Source organism: Crocodylus siamensis, chromosome 12 (assembly GCF_052110815.1).
Source record: "Crocodylus siamensis isolate JL-2025a chromosome 12, ASM5211081v1, whole genome shotgun sequence".
Taxonomy (NCBI): domain Eukaryota; kingdom Metazoa; phylum Chordata; order Crocodylia; family Crocodylidae; genus Crocodylus; species Crocodylus siamensis.
Genome location: NC_143406.1, coordinates 47,929,648 through 47,951,643, shown reverse-complemented (window position 1 = coordinate 47,951,643; position 21,996 = coordinate 47,929,648). Strand labels below are relative to the sequence as shown.

Sequence of the window (21,996 nt, the reverse complement as noted above, 5' to 3'; positions counted from 1 at the left end):
AGTAAAGCGACCAAAACGCTGGCTTGCATCCATAGATGCTTCTCGAGCAAATCCCAGGAAGTCATTCTCCCCTTGTACTTGGCCTTGGTGAGGCCGCGGCTGGAGTACTGCGTCCAGTTTTGGGCTCCACAATTCAAAAAGGATGTGGAGAAGCTTGAGAGAGTGCAGGGAAGAGCCACGATCAGAGGTCAGTAAAACAGACCTTACGACAACAGGCTGAGAGCCAGGGGACTCTTTAGCCTGGAAAAGCGCAGGCTCAGGGGTGATCTGATGGCCACCTATAAGTTTATCAGGAGTGACCACCAGGACCTGGGGGAACGTTTGTTCACCAGAGCGCCCCATGGGATTGCGAGGTCGAACGGTCACAAACTCCTGCAAGACCGTTTCAGGCTGGACATAAGGAAGAATTTCTTTCCTGTCCGAGCCCCCCAAGGTCTGGAGCAGTCTGCCAGCGGAGGTGGTTCAAGCACCTACATTGAACACCTTCAAGAGTAAATTGGATGCTTATCTTGCTGGGATCCTATGACCCCAGCTGACTTCCTGCCCTTTGGGCAGGGGGCTGGACTCGATGATCTCCCGAGGTCCCTTCCAGCCCTAATGTCTATGAAATCTATGAAATCTAAGAGGAGATGGGTCACCGATGTCCTTCCTCTCATCACCTCTTTCCTGCTCCCCCAGGACAATGCAAGAACAAAATGAAAGACCCTTCTCAGGGTCCGTCAGGCCGCCTAACCGCAGTGCAGAAGAAGGCAGCGATGATCGCGTCTCCCCCAACTTGGCTCCGCATCCTCTTCCAGCCAGGGCTGGAGACAGAAGAGGTGGAAGATGCTCCTTGCCCCCGCACGGCAGCAGCCAAGCACCCTCGATTCAAGAAAGAGATGAATGCAAGCTGCGTTGGAAAGCCTTTAAAAAATGTGCTAGCACTCTCCTTCCCACCAAAGGTGGAATAACCCCCCCTTCCTATTTCAGGCTTCAATCGAGGCCCTGAAATATTATCAGTGCTCTTTGACACTGTACCTGCCCCTCGCGCCACCCGGCTCGCCGCAAAACACATTTCCTTTCCTTTTATTTATTTATTTATTTAAAAAGAAAAAAGCGTTTTGGTTTCCCTCAAACCTGACACTTCTGCCGAGCGAGGGAGATCAAGTCTCCTCGATGTTATATTTGGTATTTTAATAGGGTTTTCTCCTAGACTTTTAATGAGCTTTTATTCCCCTTTGGATAGCAGACACTTCAGCCTGACCGACAGCTTTATACACCCCATGTGGGGTAACATGAACAGTCAGGACAACCTTTTATTCCTGTGGCACGGCTTTCCCTGCCAACATTTTTCTTTTGCCTTCAGTCGAGAGGATGTGCTGTTGACCCTTTCCTCACCGACGGGTCCCGGCTCCCCGCACGGCCATCTCCCCGGCCCCCTTCCCCATCCTCTGAGCACCGCTGCTCCCTCCGGGGTGACGGCAGGAACCGACCCAGCCTCGCTGTCCAGGGTTTCAAACCCCGGCGGGTCGCTGCCGGGAAAGGAAAACACAAGTGGAGTCTGGCGACTCCGAGTCGGGTCAGCGACCAAGAGGAAGGCTCCTTTCCTGGCTCTCACGCTTTGCAACGGGGATGTGCTCCCTCAAGGGAAAGCTACTCAAAAGACACTTGCAGCTCTCCCTAGCTTGCCTTTCCCTGGCTGCTTCGGGGAAGCGACCAGGGAGGCCTGCAAAAAGGATCTATTTTATGTAAAATACTCCCGACGGAAGCCGAGACCATGAGCATTGAGTGTTGTTATGAGCTTGAAACTTGGGCTGGACAGGTAGATTTGATCAACCTGGGAAGTGAGCTGTAGGCCTGCCCCCAGCCCTCCGGTGCATCAGGGCTCGCTTGGGCATTAAGCTGGGGAGATGCTGGGGAGTGGGTGACATTGGGACTCTACCTTACCCACTCCCAATGTTTCCTACTGGCCTGGCGCAAGGGGGGAAGCCACCTTCCCTTCCAGACATGAAATAACCATGTTTTGCCTGGCTTCTCCTTGGAGCAATACCATAGGATCCTCCCAAGACTGAGTCTCGAAGCGTAGGGCCTGATTCCCCGCTGACGTGGATGCTGCAGGGTCATTTTACGCCAGCACCAAGTGGATGGAAAAGGCCATTTAATGAGTTGTGTGCTCCGTGCCGGGTATGGCACAGATACAAGGCACAGCCTCCGCACCAGGGAACTTGCAATCCAGAGAAACACACGAGTGGAAAACACGACAGAGTTGGTGGCATGAGATGAGAAGATGAAGGGCAACAGTGAATTAGACCCTTATACAGCATAGTGATTTTGAGACCACACAGACACTTGGCAAAAGAAATGGCTGGAACCTCTAAAACACAAAGTTTGGGGTTGAGGGGGTGGGTTGATCTATTTCCGGGTCAAATCTGTGAAAAAGGCTTCTTTTTAGGGTTGGGTTTTTTTTTTGTGTGTGCATTGTTTTGCATCTGGCTGTAGCAGAACGCTACGTGCCCCTCTATGCAGGACAAGTAGATTGGTTTCAGACGGTTACCATGCTTAATTATGCAGGCCTCGTGAAGCAACATCATTTAAGAACGCAAGTCATTAAAATGTTACGTATTAAAAATGGCCTCTTTTTTTTTGATGTTGCAGGGTACTTATGCTCATATGTTGAGAATTAGGAAGTTATTATTCTTAGTGGAAGCTAATCCAAATCGCCTGTTATCCACAGGCAGAAAATTAAAGGAATAACTAAGCCCATTGCACAGATTACAAACTTGGTGGCATAACTTTGAAACCAGTAGTATTAGTATTTTTGCATTTGATGGTTGTCAATAATATTTAACATCTGGCATGGCCATATATTGTCTGGCTTATGCTATAACCTTTTCTCCATTGGCATGGAGAAAACTTTGATTACGAAAGCCCGTCCTCAGATACATTTATCCTGCGCTTTCACGTTGTGTGCTGGGGTTGCATTTCAACTCAGTTGAATAATTGGCAGTGATTTGGGTATTAAACTGTTTCATGATGTTATTGTCTTCATAATTGGGGTTCATTTTGTCCCATTAGAAATATTGCAAACAGACTAGCGATCTGCTTTGATTAAAAATCAAGTACAAGGGATTGATGGCTTCAGGGATTAGTCATGAGAGGGAGTCAGCTTTCTGCTTCAAGGTCACCCCTTTAGATCTGCTCCAGGTGGACTGGAAGGCATTGCCTCGCTGGACAGCCCCAAGCACCAGTTCTGGTTGGGTCTTGTTGGGCCTGAATGCCTATAGTCATTTTCAATAATAAAACACAGTAGTAATAATTGACGGTTACTATTATTTTGCATGGCCTGTGTGAAATAAGTCTGAGGGGTCTCCACCAGTTTGTTGTAGGTAAGCGGCCGTATCAGAAAAATATCCACTTCCCAGCTAGTACTGCACGCTTCTTAACTCACGGTATATCAGGTCGCACCAGGCCACAGCGACTGAACTGCTGTCACCCGGTTGTGGTTCTTGGAGGACAGATAGTGAAGCTCAATGTTAAAGTCGGGTATGCAGAAGAAGCATCTAACATGTCTGGATCCTTTGCTAAACCGCTGCAGCCTGAGCCCATTGCTCCTTGTCCTGGCATCTGCCCCCACTGAGACCAGCCCAGCTCCATCCTCTTTGCACCCTCCTGCAGGGAGGTGAAGGCTGCTATTCAATCCCCCCTCGGTCTTCTCTTCTGCAGACTAAACCAGCCCAGTTCCCTCAGCCTCTCCTCACATGTCCTGTCCCCAGCCACCGAACCATTTTCACTGCCCACCGCTGGACTCTCTCCAACTTGTCCACTTCCTTTCCATAGTGGGGGGCCCAAAACTGAACACGGGACTCCAGATGTGTGCCCAAGAGAGGGGATTAATCACTGCCCTTGATCTGCTGGAAATTCTTCTACTAATGCAGCCCAGTCGGCCACTAGCCTTCTTCGCCACAAGCGCACCCTGCTCCGATGCAGCAATCATCAGCAAAGGAATTGGCTTCATTCTTACTACCACTAACTGAAGTCAGTTCCTGGGGCAGAGTTTGTTTCTGGGAACTGTGCATTGTTTGGGAGCGGAGATCCCTATAAAAGAGAGAGCATTGCCAGCTGTTTGCAATTGCTCCTCTTCAAGACCTGGTGTATGGAGTTTATGCTCCAATATACCCAGTCTCTGCATTCATGAACTATCCACCAATAACCTGGAAAGGCCCCAACATTTCATAGTACCCAACAGAAGAGCAATGTATCACAGCCATATTTAATGTTAGAATAGAAATGCCTTCTCTCTCATTACTATGTGCTATGAAGTTCCACCTTCTCTGTTAACTGCGTCTCTTTGGCCTTTTATAACGAACAGTTCCTACAGACAGTTCTCCTTGTAAGTGAGTCTATAAGCGTTTGTATAATGTTCAACACAAAGGGACTTAATTCCTAATAAGGGTCGCTGGCCACGATCATAACATGAGTGTTCAATAACAGGAATAATATAGAAAATAGCTGCATAAGGTGCTACAAGAGTGCAAGAAAGCATAACAATATCTGCTATGTAAAAGTGGAACGGGAAGTGATATTGCGAATATTTTGCTGAATCAACAATGCCCTTTCACCTTGAATCCTTTGTTCAGCTTGGGTGCAGAAAGGATGCAGTCCGAAAAGGAACGGTGAACAGATGAGTGACAAAAAGGTCAGAGCCATGCAGAGACTCCTCCATTAGGACAGGCTGAAAAGAATAGGACTGGCGAGTTTCAAGAGTAGTCCTCTAAGGAGAAACATGACAGAGCTATATAAAATCAGGAGTGTTAGAGGGAAGGTAACTCAGGCAGATGATCCTGTTTTCCCTTTCCTGTAATAAAAGAACAAGGGGACGTTTGAGGATGCTGAAAGGCAACATCGTTCACAGTCTCAGCTTCTTTTTTACACACACACACACACACACACACACACACACACACACAAAACACGTTGTTGGACTATATTGGTACAAGATGTCATTGAGGTCAAAGCTTAGTACGATTAAAAAAAAAAAAGGATCAGATGTTTATATGGACAATGGACCGTTGATAAAGGAGATAAAAACCTATGCTCGAGGTTGACATGTTCTTTGGGTAAATCTGGGATCTTTTGTTAGACTAAATCAATCTTTTTAGCAAGCTTTTGGGCACAAATACCCTTTGGTAGGCTCTGGGTTCACAGGCGGAGACTCAAGGGGGTGAGGAAGAAACTTGCCCTACAGGCAGGTTATTATTGCATGCTGCTCTGCTCTGGGGCAGTCCGGCCCTTCTCTCTGAGGATGCCCCTCATTAGCAATGGGAGCTGACTTGACCTCACGTTACAAAAAAAGGCAGTCTCCAGCCTCCCCAGGAATAGGACATATGGGAAATATCACATCTGCCCTATTTCCAGGCCAACCTGAGAGGTTCAAAGCAAGCAGGTCGGCACTGAACGCTTCACTAGCCGGTGGGATGCAGACGTGAACTCAGCTCCCCTGGAAAATCTTCCGTGTCTATTTATTACCAGCCTCTGGTTTCGTTCTCCTGCCTTGACCAGCCCCTGCCCTTGTACAAGTAGAAGGGAATCAACAGCCAAGCTGGGTGGTTTAAAGGGAAGATAAATGTACTGGCGGGGGGCAATGCTGACCTCAGTGAAATCACACCTCGGCAGAGCCAGAGTTTCACCCAGCGGGAGAAAGCAGCCCTCGGCGTTGCTCCAGGAGGGGAACTGGACTCCCAGCGTCCCGAAGAGAAGTCCTCCCACTCCATCCTGGGGGAGCTTTCTGAGATCCAGGGTGCCAAATTAAAAGCGGCCCGTTTCACACTCAACTTTCCCCGCTCCCTCCTTAGCGGGGGCTATGATATAACAGGTTTTGCATAGCTGCTAGACATCTTCCTAATAGTATCCCCGGTGAATTCTAAATTTCAGTCACAGCCTCTAAATTTTCATTAAGAGCAGTCATATGGGGAGAATGATGGATTAGATTTTATTGTTGGAAAATCTCCAGATAAAATTAAAGTGCTTCTTTCTTTGCTGAAACCTTTACCTTTCCCCCTGTGGTGCCCTATAAATAGGGTATCAAATAATGTTTATCCTTTTGAATTCGGCATGCCGACATGCCCCGTGCTTCCGACCGCTTCTCTGCCCCTTCAAAGATGTAACCCGGCTGTTAAAAGCTGATAACCGGTCTCAGACTGGTTAGACGTTGGCTTTTTGGTTTCGGCGGAAATTTAGGAGATATTCAAATGAACATAAGAAGGTGTTTTAAGTATAGTGCTGGCGTCTTCACCATGAGAGCCAAGGTGTTTGTATCACTCTGTTGGAAATCATTCCTTCTTTTATTTCCTTTTGCCTTTTAATTCCCTTTTTCGCTCTCTTTTCCTTTTCCCATGCCTTGCGCTCTTCCCCCCACCCCCTTTTCTCCCTAAATACATCTAATCTGTTCAGATTGTAGACAGATGACACAATGCTTTGGTACAACCTACTGTGGTACAGGACGGGCACAGAGAACGGTTTTTGTTTAAAACCAGCCGCTGTTTTTTAATGGCCAAAATCTGATAAGTTGTTCTCCACCATGGCTGCCCCTGGCCAGTAGATTTTTCTAACAGATGTTATTTCTTATTACCCTGAAGGAAGAAAGCAAGAAAAAAAAAAAGATGACGTCCTGTTAGGACCAGGGACTTAAATACAGTTTGAGATGCTTTTAGCCTGTCATTTTGAATGGGGAAAGGAAGAGCGGTGCAGGCGAGGGGTAGGAAGTGCTGTAATGCTGGCGTGATTCATATCCATGTCAGCTCCTTTAAATTAAATTCCACAGGGATTTATCCAGCAAAGGCACCGAACACTTTTCAGACAGCTTCACCCCTCCCCGGTGCTCACACCTCTCACTTCGCAGCATCTTAAATTAATATGGAGCAGAAAGGCCAGGATTGAACCAAGACAAAGGGTTTGCTGAGACTGAAGCTTTCTCAGCCTTCTCCCTTCCTCTCCCGCCGGCAACGAAAGGGAAGATCCTAGCTCTTGGTCTTCTGTCTGCTTCACTGCTTGGCGCTACGAGCAGTCCCAAACCAGAGAGGACCCTCAAACCCACACCTCAGAGGAAAAGCAGCTCACTTGCGCTGCTTTAGCAGCACATTATTATTGCACTACAGTCCCTGCCCTCAAGTGCACATGGCCAACCTCCAAGCTCTGAAGTTAGGTGGCTTAGACCTCCTGGACCCACCTAGGGATCTCACTTCTCCTCCACGAAGGGGCCAGGCCAGCTGGGTGCACTCACTGGGTCCTAGCATTGCTGGATCCAGTGGGTGCACCCTGTCCAGGCCCTGTGCCTTGGAAAGGACCAGCGGTCTATGGGCAGACCCAACCACCTTATGAGAACTGACGGAGGAAGCAAACTTGGGAGCTTCGTAGCTCTCTGCAGTAGTGTCCCCTGTTCAGAAGAACTCCCAGGGACTGAGATGTCGTCTCCAACTAGGACTCAGGTTGCAGCATCTATTCCTGCAGTATCTGAGTAGCAAAGGCAGGCGTTGCTGCCCCCATGGCCAGGAAGGACTCACAGGGCATGTTTACAACTGTGCATTTACTGTGCAGTAACCGAAACACAGGGCCCTGTCTACACGTGCATGCCCGTACTGTGCAGTAAATATGGTGACTTACACCAGCTTGAGTGTAAATTTGATACCTGCATGATGCAGGTATCAAATTTATGCCCTATTAGTTACTGAACAGTAACGCATGTGTAGACACCTTACTGTGCAGTAACGCTGTGTTACTAAATTTAGTCCCAAGTCAGTCCACACACAGCAGTAATGCACTTTAACGCTTGCACATGTAGATGCCGACCTATTCCCACTTACTGAGCAGTAACTTACTGCACAGTAAATTTAAGCTGGCATAAATGCATGTGTAGACACACCCACACAGCCGGAATTTACCTCTCACTTGCACCTAATTTGCACCAGTGTAACTCAGTGGACTGCAGTGGAGTTGCTCCTGATTTACTACAAGCTGGTAAGTAGAGAATCAGGCCTGTATGGACAAGTGCCAGAGTGCAGCCAGGGGTGCAGCACAAAGCTGAGGGCATGTCCAGCCACGCTTCCAGCTCCATGCTGATCTTTTGGGTTTCAACCTCCTTTCATTCATCCTCTCCCCCGGGGAGAATCTGGAGGGATAATGCAAAGTTCTCCTCCTTGCAGGGACCTCTAGTCAGGGCAAAACTGGGCAGCCAGGGCCAGAGCCACAGCTGGCACAGATGGAGCAGCTTAAGTCCATGGGGCCTTGCCATTCACACCATGAAAGAATCATGCCCTGATTTTTCACAAGCAGTCTGCTCACTAAGGACCCCAATATTCAGCTCAGAGAAGTCACTGTCTTGCCCAGAGCCTCCAGTTGCCCCTAATACTGTTTTCCTCCTTTCCAAATCACCTTGGAGCTCTTTTCACCCATGCAGGAAAAATACATTTCATGTAGAAAGCAAACACACAAAAATAACGGGCCTCGTCCCGTCTTCAATGGATTTGGATGTCATCCCACGGGAAGTGATGCCTTCTTGGCTGCTCCAAGAGGAAGAAAGGCAGTTCTTCAAGTGGACTGCCTGCCTCTCGTGGCTCCTCTGTGCCACATTTTATTGACTGAATTAACTTATTTTTTAGGGTTAGATTCTGCCCTATCCAAAAAGCTCCAAGTGGCAGCAAGGGTAGCTGGCCAAGGGAATATGGCGGTTTTATGGGGAGGAACCCTTGGCGAGCCAGCGGTACGCCCAAGGGAGGAGGAGAAGTTGGAATGAGGCGCACAGTGAATTCAGTACCAATCAAGACGGAGGGGTGCCAAAGCTGACAGCCATCTGCTACAAAACAAATCAACTCGCAGACTTTCCTGCTCAGAAGTCACAACGCCCACAGCTGGGACAGAGGCCAGTGTTATTTTTGGGCAAGCTTTCTGCAAATTGCAAGCAAAGTTTCAGCAAACAGAAAGAGAAGGGCAGAGACATGGAGGTTTCTGTTTAACTAAAGACGTTGGAAAGATGCTTAAAAATGATGGGCAAAGCTTGAGCAGCCATCTTAGGGAACAGGCATGCCTTTGTTCATGATGGGCTGCCACAGGAGTGACCAAGTGAGGTCTTCTCCACTCTCATTTCTACAACCCGATGAAATGTCTCAGAGGTATCTGACAGCCGGTCCTCCGCTTGAGGCTGTTCCATGCTTTCAGGCTGGTCCTGCATTTACTTGTAAAACCCCAAATCCTACTGACTTTGCTAAGTGTGGAAGGGGGACAAGACCACATCACTTCCAAGAACATGACTTAAGATACAAGGCAAGGGATTGGAAAAGGCTTAGAAGATCCCAAAGGTGCAAATGACCTTGGTAGAGGGGAGGGACGAGAGCAGAGGGGCCAGGCCAGTTCATGGGTTTACCCACCTTTTAATTTAAGAGACAGCTGCATGCTGCTTTTGCTGCAAGTGCTGAAGATTAGTTTTCAGTGACACAGATGGTCAATACCTGCCATGTTTGTGGTTGAACCAGATCTGTGGAAGGCAGAAGAAAGCAAAGTGTTTCAATCCCTACGAGTGACTTACAGGTGTCTCAGCACACATCCAATGCACCCAAAGAAATGAAGGCTGAAAGCACATCCACCTAGCATGGAAGTGCAATTATCAGTCAATGTTTGCAAACACCAGCAGGGATATTTTGCAGGACATCAGGCCAAAGTTACCCCATGGTTGCTCTGCTGATGGCTTTAGCCCCCCACCCCCCTGTCCCCATGACATCCCTCCACAGGGGTACAGCGAGCTGCGGGGCCAGCACATCTGGATGCAAATTACCATCCCCAACACCAGCACCTAACTCATCCCCTGAGTAGCCCACGCAGCAGCATGTCTGAGGACACCAGATGTGAGCACTTCACATCCTGTCTTGTGCCCAGGACACACTAGGAAAAGGGCTGAATCAGCACAGGTTCATGACCAGAGGTTTTTGCGTATGAATCATAGGAGCCATTCTGGTCATATGAATGTAGATCGCACATGGATAATAACTTCAGAAGTATGTAATGAGAATCACAGTGCTCGCTGCGAATGTGGGAATTACACAGACAATATGGCAAGGGCTTTCTTGTTGCTTCGTGCATGCTCCTGTTCTTCTGCATCTGCTAGGTCCATCAACCCCGTTCCTGAAGGGGGGATGGATAGCAGGGGACGCAGCCGCACGTATCTGTGTATCAAGAGGACCATATGCTGTGCTGATAAGGTGCAATGACTTCATTATTAAGACTATTACAAAAATACACTGTTCAGTCACCTCCCTTGAGTGTGATGAAACATTTGGTGGGGCTTTTTGTATTCCCAGACCAAAAGGCAGGAGTGATTTCCTTTTCCTAAAACCATCTTGACAAGGTCCTGGCTTTCAGCTTCTCCAGCTATTGCAATTCTGCAAGGTTACTCCAACACCTGGAATATTAGGTTTACAGGATTACATTCAATTCTGATGCAGCTTCACTGACTCCACAGGCTGCAATTGGATCAGAAAGATATGTCTAATGTTTAACCAAAATGATCCTTGTTGACCCTATTGACAAGGCTCCATCTAAAACAAGAGTGACAGCTTTTCTTCCATGTGCTAGTCCTCTCTCTTCCTCCCTGCTCCACGTTTCATCTTACTTTGGTCCCAAATGCTCAAAAATGACATCAGCCAAAAAAACCTCTTCTCGACGTGCCCAAGCATCTGATCCCAGCAAGAAATGTAGCATCCGTGCTAAAAAGCAAGCCCTTGAATCTGTGTAGAAATCAGAGGTCAGTCCCATGAGGTCTTTTAGATCTCAGGGCAATTTCTAATCCCAGTTTCACTGGTGTAAATCTGAAGACAATCTATTGAACCCAAAGGAGTTTCTCCAGTTTTACATCAGCATAGTGCAGGTTAGCATCAGGCCCCTCAAAGGGGTACACACCAAGGTGATCTACCACAAATCACTCCAAATTTCCTTTGCTGTTGGAAAGGGCACACACCTCTCTTTTTATTTGGGGGTCTCCTTCATGGTCAACCCAAAGGCCAGCACCCTGGCACTGCCAAATACCAGGGAAGGTCTTTTTTCTAAGGCTGGATCCAATGCCCAGTCAAACCTTAGGGAAAATTTAATTGATTTCTCTGGGCATCAGGATGGGGAGAGGTAGTTAGCCTTGTTAATCTGAAGTCAGCCAGAAGGCAGGGGAGATCTGTACCTTTGTAGACTGAGATATTTATAGAGCATGAGCTTTGTGATCTTGCAATGGGCCCTTTGAGAAGAGGATCAGAAGTCAAGAGCCTTTGGTTTTACTCCACAGACACTTTGTATGTCACACACGTCTTTCACCTCTCTATACCCCGTTTCCCCATTTATAAAACTGGGGTGATTGGTACTGAACTGACACAGAAGGGTGTTAGGAGCTCTGATGAAGACGTATTATTCCTTACTATTCAAATGCTTATCTCAGCAGCCCGAGCTCCTCATATGAAAGGCACGCCAAGTCCTCAGCTTGCGAGCTTCCTCATCAAACTGCAAATTATACTGGTTCCCTACAGGAAAAAAAAAAAATTATCTTGAGGGGGAAACAAAAAATCATCAGGTTAAGCTTACTCTGTGTGCATCAGCAGCAGCCGGAGGGGCAGCATCCTGTTAGTGTGAAGATGTGCATAAAAATACAAGCCACTACACTAATGCATATAAATAAGGAAAAAAATGTAAAAAGATCTGTCATAGGAAGCTTAATATGGAGTTTTGCAAAGAAACCCACTGCAGAGAACACGGTCCCAAAAATGCCCTGGTAATTAGGATCTTATTTATTTGCATTGCAAAGCGAGGTTCTGATTTTTACCAACAACAACGTTAAGAAAGATCTGGATTAACTCGAAAGCTATTTCACTTTCACTCCATTGCTTTTGTCCCTCCGCAGGGACGTGCTCGGTGCACAGTTTCCAAACGTTAATGAACAACAGCCCTCTCTCTGTATGTTTCAGGGCCCCGATTTGCGGGGATCATCCATAAATATTACTTTAAAAACTTTTCCGAGGAGTTCCCGGGGGGCTCCAATTGCAGCCAGTGTCAGGAAATGTCAGACATTTCTCCTTCTCCTCCTCGAGAAGCTGGTAGCGTGGTTGGAAAAGAACAGATGCGTTCAACTCGAGGAGATTTACGGTGCCCCGCACACCCGGGAACCATAAAACGACAATTTGTTCAATTTCTAAAGCAGACCTCTTGCCCATTGCGAGACCTTTCAGCACTGTTTATAAAGCTGGGCTTAAAAAGCCCCAAATCTTTTCTGATAAAAGGGATCCAAAGTACATTTTTCAAATGGTGCAGTGCATAAAAGATGGAGACGTATACGGCAGAAGAGAAGAAAGAGAGGTGGAGGGGTCTGTGCTAGGGCCGACAGTGGGACGCACTCTGGGCTTGAGTCTCTTGTCCCTTGCTCCAAGTTGCGAGCAGCAAAACTACTTAGGCAAGACTTTTTGTGGGTGATATCATTTATTGGACCAACCGTATAGTTGGGAGGGACACAGACAAGCTTTTGGGCACCATGCCGCCCTTCCCCGGTCCCTGGGAGGGAAGCCAACACAGCAGAGCAACGTGCCAGAGGGAACAAGGGCTCCGGTGACACTCCAGATGCAAATTAAAACAGGACATAGGAGCAATTAGCACGTCACCAACAGATGAGAGAGATGCAGCAGAAATCTGGGAAGTGGAAGAGCAGGACTGCTCGGGAAAGCGAAGTGCAGCAGGTCGATTAGAGCGGGCCATGAAGTCGCTGTCTTGGTTTCACCTCTGGTTCCTGGGGCGAGAGACAGAAGTTCCACATAAACTGGTTTAAGTCACCAGGAATTGGTTTAAACCTGTAACAGAGCAGAAGTCTCATCAACCCGTTTCAAAATGCCTGAAACTGGTTTAAGAGAAACCTGCTGAATGTAGCACCAGATTGGGTCAAACCGGTTTCTGAAACTTTTCTGCCCCAGACCACGGTGTTCAAGATACCAACACATTTTTGCTCCCAGGCCCTTTCAAAGGTGCTTTGTAAACTTAACCACGAGCACGAGGTCAGACAGGGGGTGGGTGTTTCCCGTGAAACATATTCTCCTACCTGTGTTTCAGCATCTCTGTCCTCCCTCTTTTTTCTGTTCTCATTCAATCTGGATTTGCCTGCATTTCATTCTTGCAGCAGTTTCCCCCTCCTCCTCCGGTAGCTCAGATGTGGGGCGGCAGAGGCTGGACGCGCGCCTTTTAATGGACTGACAGCACCTTGACTGCAGAAAGAAAAAAATGAATCAGCAGCTGAGCTTAGCGGTTGTAGTCAGTTGGGTTCCTCGCTTCCTGTTGTGTTGAGATTTCAGTATCAAATCTGAGATACCCCTAAATGAAACGGCTGGGTTCAAATACCCCCGTGCCATGAACTTTGCGGGCTTTGCTGCTGGATCCGGATCCAAACCCCGGGGCTGGAGGCATCGCTGATCGAACCCAAGTGAGACGCAAAGAAATCATTCCCCCCACGCCCCATACTGTAAGAAAAAGAGCAGAGCTCTGCATTTACGGCTGAGATATTCAAGGTGATTGTACTGAAGCCAGACTTATTTCTTATAGTCTGTGGTGGACTTAATAAACCTCCAAAGGAGCAATTTCTACTGTCATTTGGGGTTTAATTGCTTTATATAGCTCCCTGACTTTTTATTTTATTTTAAAAGCTACTGGGAAAACAGCCTGCCCTTCCCAAAACTGTGTTCCTCTGTCTGGGAAAAGAGCCCTTAGCAATTCAAAGGGTTAAAACGCGGAACCGCTTCATCTGGGAACCCCCTTCTCTTCCCCAGTTTGCAGATATTAGAAAGGAAAGGATTAGAGACCAGAGATTTATGAGCCGACCCATCACAGAGCCTCAGTTCGCACTTTGATGATGGGGGAACAGCCCCTCTCGAAACAAAGGAGCAGGAAGGCATGCCCTCCGGTAGATGCTGCCTGGCGGGGAAGCCTAAATCCCTCCTCAGATTATTAAAAGCTCTGCAAGTCCTCGGAGGGAAAGGCTGCACCTTTTTATTGCCGCATTATTAATAAAGCGCCGGTGAAATGCTTGCCGTGGCTCTGTAAATCTTCCGAGGGCAGGAGCCGGTTGCACAGACATCAGGGCTGGAAGGAAACCCGCAGGCCACCAAGGTTTGACCCTCGTTCCCACCTCCCCCTGCCCAGGACCGAGCAGCTCTGCCAAGCCCTGGCGTGGCGGGACCGCCGCAGCAAGAACTGAGCACTCTGGGATGGGCAGAGGAGACATCTGAACCTCCTGGGGCTGGACTAGACGGCCCTTGTGTCCCTTCTAGCCCGAGGATTTTCTGAACACAACTCGGCGCGGAGAGTGGCCTCCAGATGTCGGAAACCCCTGGAATGGGTCTGCCGGCCTGGGCGGTAGGCTCTGGGATCAGCATTGATGCTGAACCAGCAGCCTAAAACCCCTGCAGAGAGGGTGAGGAATAGCCAGGGCGGCCGGGGCAGGAGCTGTGGACTGCCCCGTTTCAGCCCTACGGCCTGCCTGCAGGTTAGGCGGTGAATTATGCCTCTTAACTCAATGCACACTCGATCGAACTGCTCCGGGTTTGCGTGGGGCACGGTGAGGTGGGGGCAATCGCAATGCCGGGGGGACGGCCTTCCAATGCACACGGGTGTGCAGAGAGGTGATGTGATCTTCCCACGGTATCGGAGGGAGCGAGTGAGAGATAGGGCCAGAGGCTGCATATCCCAATGGCCAGGGATTTGTTCCAGCGACGGCACAAAGCTGCTTTTCTCTGCCCCGACTCTGAACTCCACATGCTGCCTGTAACTTGCATGTAAAGAGAGGGGACTCCTCTCATTAGACTGGGTTCGACTTTTCACCCCTGGCATCACCCAAACACCTGGAGGGGTTTGGCCCCCAAAGGAAAATTCACCTTCTGGCAAAGAGCACGAATCAGAAGACTAAGCAAAAGCATCTTTAGACCATCAGCAAAGTGTGACGAGAAAGGGCCTTTGGTTGAGATGCTTTTGCAAATGCAAAGTTCGGGACGAAACACGTGCCGCTCTCGCTCCCTTTCCGTGTGCCTGCACACTCGGCGTGCCCGTCAGGCCTCCTGGTGCGTAGCACGGAGGCAGGATGAACGCACCCAGATGACGAGCGATTGCTGCTCGAAATAGGCTCCAACAAAACTCGTAGCCCATCTATCACACCTCCCACTCCTCCGAAAGCAGATGGAAACCCAGAACTGGAATAACTCCGCTAGCTGCAGTGAAATCAGCTGCTCTGATGCTCTCATCTCCTAGGGCCCTATCCTGAACCCTTTCAACAAAGGCCACATGGGCTTGGCCCCAGGAAGGCTTTCCATCCTCAGCTGTTCTACTTTCAAACCCCGATTTCTCTCGAGACAGCACCTGCACGAGACACGCAGCCCTGACAGCGCTCAGCTCTCTGGGATCTGCCTGAATTCGCCTTATAAGAAGAACCGGCCACCACCGAACAGAAAACTTTCCTTCCTCTTTTCAGCTCCTGGCCATAAAATGTGACTTTCCCGTAATGGGACAGGAGCTCTGCCCAACCCAGAACAGGTCGCATTCAGAGGTCTCATCCAAGCCAATGTGTTGGGTTTTTTTTATAAGCCGGAAGGAGAGAGACAAAAATCACAGGAGGAAAATAATTATCTTCAGCTCCTTCCAGAGAGCAACTGTATTTAGATTCACTTTAATGACATGAGCGCTGCCCTCCCTCTGGACTCGCGGGCTTTCCTCCTCCCCGTTTCCTCGCCCATCCTTCATTCCAGGAAATCCAAGCCAGTCGCTCCTTCTGCATCTCGGGACTGATTTATTTTCATTCTTTACGCCCTTCGCAAGAAATGGGTTGCCAGCCCGCATCAGACCACGCATCCATCTCACTCAGGCTTCTGTCGCCAGCTGAGGCGAGAGCCAGCGCCAGATGCTTTGGAGAAAGGCGCAAAATAACCCTGCCGTAGGCACGTGCTGGGATGACGTCCCCCAAGGGAGCATTTCCTTCTGGTTGCTGCTCGCTAGGAATGGTAGGGACCGAGTTTATTGGGTCAGATTTTCAGCCATGCCAACCCTGGTCGCTGCCCAGCTTACTTGTTGCGGCACGGCTTATGGAGGACGTCAAAACAGATGCCGGCAGATGTGACGCCCTTTAGCTGGGTGACTTGCCATGCTTTATTCTCAGGTGCCAGCTAGCATGTATGGAGGATGGGATAGCATGTCGTGACTTCAGGCTTTCGAGGACTTCTCACCAGCAATAAATCCACGTCTGTTTTTTTTTAACACCAAGCTCCCTCTCGAAAACTAACGGAAGGCTTTAAATGCAGCCATCTACCCACTCCCAGAGCTACAGACCCCCCCTCCCTGGGCATCACGGTCTAATATTGCCCCTGGTGACATCCTGGAAGAAACAATATAAATGCACACAAGAGCAAAGGGGAAGCTGTTCCCCGCGGCTCCGAACATGAGGTGCATGGGTGAAATAATGGCTTTTAAAGGGCCCAGAAGAGTGCTTCCCAGCCCAGTGAAAAATGACTTCCAAATGCCTCCCGCTCTGGGGATTTTATAAGGGAAGATGGATCTTCTATCTGTTTTCCTTTCTTCTCCATTTTTCAACTCTTGACCTGCCCCGCGAGCATCCTCCTCCTGCGTGCAAGCCCGAGGCAGAAGAAATGCTTCCTGCAGCTCATTCGTCTTCCGCGGTCTGCGCGGCTGAGGAGATGCACGCGGTCAAGCAGACGGGGTCTCGGCTCTCTCCCCCTCCGAAATACATGGGATTTCTGGAGGGTGGCTTTGCGGTCTCCTGGCTGCCTTTTCCTGATGCAGTTTCGGTCCGAACTCCCCCCTCCTCCATGGGAGCGGGTGGGATGGGAGTTAGAGTAACTTTGGCCCCGCTCCTGGGACTGACACTTGCCTCAGGAGGAAGGGATGAAGGGTTTTTTCCTGCTTTAAGCAATCAAGTGTTATTTTTTTGGCTCGGCTTGGATGGGCACTGGCTTCAGCAAGGCTCAGGGTTTGACCTGCAGATCTTAGCGGTGGCATTTCAAGTCCTCTCTCTCCCGTGCCATCTACCCCTTGGCTGCTGCAGACTTCATCCCAGTTATTCTCAGGCGGAAAATCGTGTGGACTCTCCTAAGTACCTTTTTTCTCCTTCTTTACAGTACCGAAGAGAGACTGAGCCTGTCAGGGACTTGTGTCACACACCAGAGCAGGCATTTGTCCTAGGGCAGCTTCATTTATCTTGCTAAAGCTGAGGACAGGTGGCCAAAATCAGCTAGCCCGAATCTGAGGCAGCCGAGTCCAGAAGATCCAAAGTTTTAGGTAGGGAAGACAAAGGATTTGAACCCTGATTCAGCACTAAATTTCTTGGCTCCTATAACAGGCTGGAGAAGTGAAAAACTCAGTCCCAACCTCCTGACATAGGCTTGTTGCTTTAAAAAAGAAGAATTTCAGGATGGGATGCTCCATGGGGGCAGGAGGAGCCCGGGCAGCCCTGGCATGTGCATCCTTCTTCGGTCTATAGCAGCCTGTGCTCCAGGGCAAAACCCCACCGCCGTGATTCTTCGTGAATGCAACGAGAGGACGCTCTCAAAGCACCGGGCGCTAAAGCACGATTGCAGATGAAAAAGGTACGCGCGCTCCGTGGAGCGAGGTGAAACGAAGCAAAACCCAAACACTGAACTACGGTTTTTTGGTGGGGATGATTAAAACCATTTGATGAGGGGAAGGCAGCCAAACGGTTTCATCTCAGCAGGTTGTGCTTTGCAGCACGGAGACATCCAGTGGTTTAAAGCCCTTCTGCCAAGCCCTGCTGGCGGTCGAGCATCCCGGCTGTTTCAGGGCCACGCGGGGAGCTCCGTTTCTTTCTGTCTCTGCGGGCAGGTAGGCACGCACTCATCTCCTGCCCTAGCACAAAAGCCTCAGGACACGAACACCACCACGTCTCACTGCAGCCGCTCTCTTCTGAGAATACGAGGTCAGCCAATTCGGTTGCGTGCAATTTCCCTTGGTTTTCCCAATTTGGCCATGTGCAATTTCCCTTGGTTTTCCCAATTTGGCCATGTGCAATTTCCCTTGGTTTTTGCAATTTGGCTGCATGCAATTTCCCTTGTTCCCCCAATTTGGCTGTGTGCAGTTTCCCTCGGTTCTCTCAGTTTGGCCACGTGCAATTTTCCTTGGTTCCCCCAATTTGTCCGTGTGCAATTTCCCTCGGTTCTCCCAGTTTGGCTGCATGAAATTTCCCTTGGTTTTCGCAATTTGCCCACGTGCAATTTCCTTCATTCCCCCAGTTTGGCTGTGCGCAATCTTCCTTGGTTCTCCCAGTTTAGCCACGTGCAATCTTCCTCGGTTCCTCCAATTTGGCCACGTGCAATTTCCCTCGTTTCCCTCAGCCTCTGCCACTGTTGCCTCAGCCTCCTGCCTCCTCACTGCCACTGTAATCCCTTTGGAGCAGAGGCACTGGGACATATTCAGCTCGGCGCGCACCTCAAACCTGGCCCCGATATCTATTACTGGTCTGCAAAACTCGACACCCCCGCACGGTGCTGTACAATTAATCGTGACAACAGCTGCATTGCCTGGCTGGACACAGCGTTGCTGACCCTCCCTGAGGCCAGGGGAGACCCAAGAGAGGCAGAGTCATGTTTTTTAGGGCTCCCAAAAGAGACTAGGTGACCTCTGGAGGTCCCTTCCAGCCTGACTTGCCCAGGATCCTGTGGAAACCTGCACAACAGAGAAGGGACTCTGTTTTCACACATTTTTGCAGGCAAGCTAAAAACCATGCTTTCTGCTGGAGGAGTGCCCTTGGTCTGCACTGAGCAGGATACCTAGCAGGGGTCTGCGACTTCCAGTATGGGAAGCTTTTAAGGGCAGGTTAGAGAAACCCTTGGTTGAGATGGTTTAGGCAGGGATGATCCAGCCTTGAGCAGGGGGTCAGAGGTGATGCAACCTCCTGATGGCCCTGCCAGCTCTTTGATCCGGTAAAGTACAATCTCGGCGTATCGAGCAGGATCGAAACGTGAATGGTGAATTCTGGCAAACATGGCATCAGGCTCTGTGCTCAAAATGTCCCCCACAAAGTACTTAGGTCCATGCATTATGTTGTCCTCCTGGTCAGGTCTCAGCCTCTCCTTGACACAGATGAGTAGGCTGTGGTTTTCAGAACAAAGCTCAAAAGAGATCCCCTGACCGGGACAAGCGGGAGATGAAAGAGGATCTCATGAGGTCCCTTCCAGCCCTAAACTTCTGTGAATCGGTGAAATCAAGCAAGGCTCTTGTATGCTTGAAAAGGCCGGTGGAGAGCGATGATCCCCCCATCCAGCACGGCAGGAGAAGAGGAACCGGAGGAACCGGGGCAATGCAACAGATTTCGGCAAGGACGTGAAAGCCTGCAGAGAGGCAAACACCCTGTCAACATTTTACATGTGCTTCCTTAGGAATGGGGGCATGCAGACTAATGCTCTTGCTTTCGCTCAAGTTATGTACATCACTAGACATAAAAGAATGGCTTGTTGTTTCCATCCAAAGAAAGGACTTGATAGATGAGCCTAAGAAGACTTGCTGTACTTCTCGCTGCTGATGACAAAAGTAACGTGCATTTAGGACCCGATCCACAGGCCCACTGACAACTCCTGCAGGCTCTGGATAGGACCTTTGACTGTTTGAATGCTGCAGGGATGCAAAGGAATTAAAAAAAACCAACCCTATTTGGCTTTTGCCTCTGGACCTAGCTGGACATGTGCTACCATCGCTGTGCTCAGCGGCTCCGGTGCTGAGGGCTATGCACGGAGCTGGGACAGCGGACGAGGAGAGGCCAGCTGAGCTCATGCAATGTTTTAATTGCACTCGCCACGGCCCTGGCACCAGCTTCGGGCATTGCCCCCTGCTTTCTGACATCAGCTCAGCCCCGTACAGAAACGCCATCCCCGGCAGCAGAGAGCAAGCCCGGCAGATGGATCGACGCTAGATGCTGGAGCCTGTTCTTCCCTGACCTGGTCCCTTCACTCCAACCCTCAGTGCTTTGGCCAGGCCAATTATATAAGCTTTGATAATATTTATCTCCATTAAAAAAGCCAGGTGGTCTCTAAAACAACTCCCCCCTCCTGCTGCCTCGATTGCCGCCCACTCCTTACCTCACGTTCGGAGGCTGAAAATATGGCTTTAATAACGCACGTATAAATCACTCTGTCTGTAAGAGCTGATGCAGCCAGTGGGCCCAAACCTCCCAGGTGCAGTAAAACCTACAAAGGCGACCACAGCTTGGCAAGCCAGCCCCGGTGCCAGGGGCCCTCATCCTGCCCTACCCCACCGTGACGGGGCAGGGCTGTCTCAGGCAAATGGCAAATACACCCTCTAAAGCAAGCAGGATGGGGTTGATTTGATCCCTTGAGAGATGATGTGTGCACTGGAGCAAATTTTGCATGCCAGTCACCCATGTTAGACCTGTCCCTGGTTGCACGGCCTGAGTGAACCTACTGGAAGTGGCTCCCCTGAGCAGCACCTCACGGTCTGTGAAAGGGCAATCAGGACTCGTAGTAGAGATGAGATCTTTTATGAGACCAACAAGAGTTCTGCAAAAAAAAATTTTTTAAAGAATTAAAAATTCGTCAGCGGGATGAGCGGACAGTCATAGCCATAACAGAAGCCCTCCATGCAGTAATCCTAGGAGCCTGAACCGGCAGCTCCCACCCGGCTTGCCTCGCGGCCCGCCGTCACTGCACGGTCCTGCACCCACGCTTGGACATAAGCCAACTCCTCAGCTGGCATAAACTGCCCTTCTTCTTTGCAAGTCAGTGGAGGGACACCGGATTCGCTTGCAAAAGGGCTGACCCAAGAAATAAATCGGTTAAACTAGTGCGGGGCGTCCTTTTTGGCAGGCATGCTACAAATTAGCCCCGAACCCTCCCCCAGCGCCACTCTGATCCCCTTCTCCTGCCTGATCTACTGCTCTGCTTTCTGCTCCCTGCCCTGCTTCCCACAGCTGCCGCGTGCCACGAGCAAAGGCTGCCACTTCTAGCACGCGTGCCATAGGTTGGCCACCCCCGGGCGAAATACTCCTCTTGCTGTGCTGACTTTGGGCAATTTAAGATTTCCCACTGCTATGGGGCCCTGCCTGAACGCAGCTAGCAAGCGAGCAGGAGGGATGCAACGCCTTTGCCTATGGCGAAGTCAGGAGTGGACGTGGGCCTATCCCTTCCCAGCTGCTACGTTCCTTGCTTCACCCGCTGGGTTTTGATGAGGAGCAACTTTGCATGGAAAAGGCATATGACTTTATACCACATTTTTTGGAACCAGAAGCCTGCTTGCTGCATTTTGCAGACATTTCAAGGTAAGATAACATACCGGATCTAAACCCTTTAATCTTCCAGACTGCTGCTCTGTCTCTCTTGTAGGAGTCACTGAAATGCAGCTGGCCGGAGCGGGGTTCTTTGCAGTGGGACTTCGCTTGCTATCAAGGCAGCGAGAGGGGGGGTTTCCACCTGATGCTAGAAACAATGCCATCCATAGAAGCCCACATTGTTACCTAGCCATTTGGAAGCAATTACCTGCATGTTATGTAAAACTTTTATTAAACGACTGGAGAAATTCGGTAATGTGTTAATCATCCGTTGAATGACATCTGCCTAATACCAGCGATTTCTGAACTGCAGCAGAAGGGTTCAGCAGTTCAAAATGATTACCAAAACATATTGCTCCTTTTTTCATTTCCCTACGTGTTAATTTTTCAGATTTATTATCTCAGGCTCCTGCGTCTAGTAGTTTCACTACATGTCAACATCTGTTATATCTCTGCATTTCGCAGCTCTTTATTCTTTGCCCCACGAAGCCTTAGGCACTCGGCTGGGAGCAGCAGCCAGCTATAACCTACTGCTTGTGCAATTTTCCGAAGTCATCCAAAAGATGATTACCGGGGAAATTCAGCACAGCAGAGCATTTATTTGACCAACAAGCATCAGTAAATAGACACAACGATGCAGGAAAATGGGGAGAAGCTGCTGA

At 49.5% G+C, this 21,996-nt stretch overlaps 1 long non-coding RNA gene across 4 annotated transcripts in view; it reads right to left on the bottom strand.

Annotated features, from left to right (window-relative positions):
* Positions 1-576: 576 nt before the first annotated feature.
* LOC149855111 (uncharacterized) overlaps positions 577-21,996 on the bottom strand; it is a 42,991-nt gene continuing 21,571 nt past the window's right edge. For 2 of the 4 annotated variants that reach the window (XR_016438779.1, XR_016438777.1), the window contains 4 exons: positions 13,088-13,250; positions 11,427-11,528; positions 9,399-9,505; positions 577-4,834 (listed from right to left, as the gene is read on the bottom strand). This is a non-coding gene — a long non-coding RNA (uncharacterized LOC149855111). Of the gene's footprint in view, positions 4,835-9,398; positions 10,427-11,426; positions 11,529-11,957; positions 12,782-13,087; positions 13,251-21,996 lie in introns of those variants that run through there. The other 2 variants (XR_016438778.1, XR_016438780.1) reach the window with 2 other exon arrangements.